The following is a 3,798-nucleotide window of genomic DNA, read 5'->3' as shown; positions in this document are numbered from 1 at the left end:
CTACCATTGAAACGTCTAGAATTTCTATAATTTCATTCTTGATTTTTCTGAATCTTCTGCCAGAAAAGTCTTCTCCGATCGGATCCTTCCTTTTTTAAGCACCTTGTAATTCTTATTCTAAAAAAAATTTAATGATTCGGGAAGTTTATAAAAATTAGAAAAAGTACCATTTTCTTAATGTTTTCTTTGCTTCTAGATACAACCTAGTAGGGATTATACATTGTCTACCTTATTGGAGACCTTGAGTGTTGCAAATTCTCCTCTCCTTTGAAAACTTTCGGTCATCAAAAGTGCTTATTCTAAAATAGGTCAGGGTACAAAAGGTTCTTATTTGCCTTCTGTTTCCCAAGTGGCTTCTTCTACTCTATGATTCTTCCGTAGGACCTTAACGAGAGAGATTTCCTTGTTTCTCAGTCATTTGACTTTCTTGTCTATTATTTGAATCGGGACTTCTTTATACGTTATGTCATCTCTCAAGAAGAGAGTTTCATGAGCCAGTACGTGCGAACGATCTAGGGTATACTTCCATAGTACAGATACATGAAAGATATTATGTACTGCAGACAAGTTTGGGCATTGCCCGATTCTATAGGCCACAGATCTAATTCTTTCTAATATCTCAAAGGGAGAGATAAACTTAGGGCTTATATGATCCCCTACGTGAGCACCCTTCTCATGGGGTGCTACCTTTAGGAATATATGATCCCCTACCAACAATTCCATGTCCTTGCGCCTTAGGTCTGCATAGCTTTTCTCTCGACTTTGTGCGGTTTGTATCCTAGCTTTAATCTTCTGGACTGTGGTGTTGGTAATTTGCACCAGCTTTGGCCCAATAGTTGTCATTTGCCCCCCTTCTTCCGAAAAGATAGGGGATCGCAATCTTCGTACATAAAGAACCTCGTATGTGGCCATTTGTATGGTGGCTTGACAAGTATTATTATAAGCGAATTTCATAAGGGGTAGGTACTTATCCCAGCTTCGTGCAAAATCCATCACATATACCCTCAATATGTCTTCCAATATTTGCTTGAGCATTTCTGTTTGACCATCTGTTTATGAGTGGAATGTCATACTATAACTGCGTACCCAATGCCTTTTGTTGAATTTAACAGAAGCGAAGATTTGAAGATTTGAAGCGTACCCAATGTTTGACCATCTGTTGGGAGAGCGTCAGACTAAAGATTTGAAGGTCACGTGTTTGATCTCCACGTTCACCGCACCTGATTCTAGTTGCATAACCCGACTATTCAATCTAAAATTAGTCATTGTTCCTTTCTGAAATCTCAATGAATTATCGGAAATACCTAACGTGTTATAGTTCACCTCACCTTATACAAGTTGGATAACTTGAATATCTTATTAAAAATTAGTGATTATTTCTATTTAAAATTTCAATGAAGTAGGGAAAATACCTTTACTGATGAATTTTTATTTTTACCGTTAGTGTGGATAGTTCAGTTGAGAGAGCGTTAGATTGAAGATTTGAAGGTCTCGTGTTCGATCCACGTGAACCATGCATGCACAATTTGACTATTCAATTTAAAATTAGTGATCATTTCTTTCTAAAATTTCATAATTAGCCGAAATACCTTTACTTAAAAACTTTCATTTTTAATGTTAGCGGGGATAGCTCAGTTTGGTGAGCGTCAGATTTAATATTTGAAGGTCTTCGATCTCCACGTTCACCGCACCTGTTTCTATTTGCATAACTTGACTATTCAATAAAAAAATTAGTCATTATTTCTTTTTAAAATCTCAATAAATCAGCGAAAATATATTTACTGATGAATTTTCATTTCTAATGATTGTGGGGATAGCTCAGTTGGGAGAGCGTTAAACTAAAGATCTGAAGGTCACGTGTTCGATCCACGTTCATTACATTTGGTTCACATAGCATAATTTCATTTTTTATGTTTTCTGGGATGGCTTAGTTGGGAGAGCATTAGATTGAATATTGGAAGGTCTTGTGTTTGATTTGCATTCATTGCACCTTATAGTTTAGTCGATTATTATTTCTTTTTTAAAATATAATGAATCAGTGTTTAGTTGGGAGAGTGTTAAACTAAAGATTTCAATGTCACGTGTTTAATCTCTCCACGTTCACTGCACCTGTTGGCAAACTCACTAACAAAGGTACGAAATTCATAAAAGTCTATAACATAACACTAACAAAGGTACAAAGTAACACTAACAAAGGTACGAAGTTCATAAAAGTCTTTTTAATCTAAAATACCATTGAACTTGACCATTATAGTGCCTCTCAAATGTAGGTAAAGTTTAAATTCGAGTCTCCTTGTCAAACTCACTCGGGTGCTCATCTCAACCATGATGGCATTCAACAAGAGAGACCTCGAAAATAGCCGAATTATCGCATTAACCATTTGAATTACCTCAACACCACTTGTTGAAATTGAAACAAATATCTATAATATAACACTAACATAGGTACGATGTTCATAAAAGTTTTTAATCTAAGATACTATTGAACTTGACCATTAAAGTACCTCTCAAAATGAGGTAAAGTTTAAATATAATTGGTGACAAAAGATGAAACTATAAAATAAAAAGAAATAAGAAAATAATATTCAATTTGAGACAATCAAACCAAAATCTCCTAGGTGAAAGCCAAATATCCAAACCGTTGGACACAATGAATTTTTTGTGTAGTTGTCCTAAAGTCTTTTGTCTAATCGCTCAAGAGTTTTACTATGATGTTTTGGGTAATGTCTAATTCTTTGACACGTCCTTTCATGTGTGTGATAGAGTTCTCAGAATTACCGCGACATTTCGAGCTGTTCGATCGTGTGACTCTTTCTTCAAAAGGGTAAACATCAAACATCAGGTCTTTGATTGGCAACCCATCCAAAAGAGCGTCGATTGCATCGATTCCATCAACAGTCTTCCCACGAGTTTATGGTGCATGACCCATTTTTTATACCATTCACCTTCGAGCGCCACCATAGTTTTGCATCGTCCGTGAGATGCATTGCGACCAACGTAACTCTTAGGTCCTATGATCAAGTTCGTGTAACCTTCAAGTAATGTTCTACGTAAAAAATAAAGCTTATTAATTCCTTAGCATCCCGGTTTCCATTTAAGGGGTTGTGTTCTTGGATTTTAAGTTTGTTAAGCCCACATGAACTTGGCTTTAGGTGTGGTTCTCTACAGCCAAACTTGTTAAACTCACTCAAGTGCTCATCTCAACCATGATGTCATTCAACAAGAGAGACCTCGAAAACGACTGGATTATCGCATTAACTATTTGAATCACCTGCTCATCTCAACCATGACGCCGTTCAACAAGAGAGACCTAGAAAACGACTGGATTATCGCATTAACCATTTGAAATTGAATAAAATATCTATAACATAACTCTAACAAAGGTACAAAGTTCATAAAAATCTTTTTAGTCTAAGATAGAAACTGTGAAATAAAATGAAATAAGAAAATAATATTCCATTGCCGGGAATCGAACTCGGGTCTCCTGGGTGAAAGCTAGAAATCTTGACTGTTGAACGACAATGGATTTTTGGTGTAGATGTCCTGAAGTCTTTAGTCAGATCGCTGAAGAGTTTTAGCATAATCTTTTTTTTAATGTCTAACTCTTCGACACGTCCTTCCCTATGTGTGTTAGAGTTCTCAGAGCTACCGCGACGTTTAAAGCTGTGAGATTGTGTGGCTTTTTCTTCAAAAGAGTCAATATCAAATGTTGGGTCTTTGATTGGCAACCCATCCAGGGGAGCGTCGATTGCATCGATTCCATCAACGATCTTCCCATGAGTTTATGGTGCATGACCC

General features: G+C 36.4%; 1 non-coding gene across 1 annotated transcript; it reads left to right on the top strand.

Moving 5' to 3' along the window:
• Positions 1-1,807: 1,807 nt before the first annotated feature.
• TRNAF-AAA lies at positions 1,808-1,880 on the top strand. Its single transcript has one exon. It is a non-coding gene; the product is annotated as a tRNA-Phe (tRNA).
• Positions 1,881-3,798: the final 1,918 nt, after the last annotated feature.

The sequence above is a fragment of the Cucurbita moschata genome, unplaced genomic scaffold (genome assembly GCF_002738365.1).
Source record: "Cucurbita moschata cultivar Rifu unplaced genomic scaffold, Cmos_1.0 Cmo_Scf00264, whole genome shotgun sequence".
NCBI lineage: Eukaryota > Viridiplantae > Streptophyta > Magnoliopsida > Cucurbitales > Cucurbitaceae > Cucurbita > Cucurbita moschata.
Note: the sequence above shows the minus strand (reverse complement) of the source record. Positions and strands in the feature narration are given on the sequence as shown.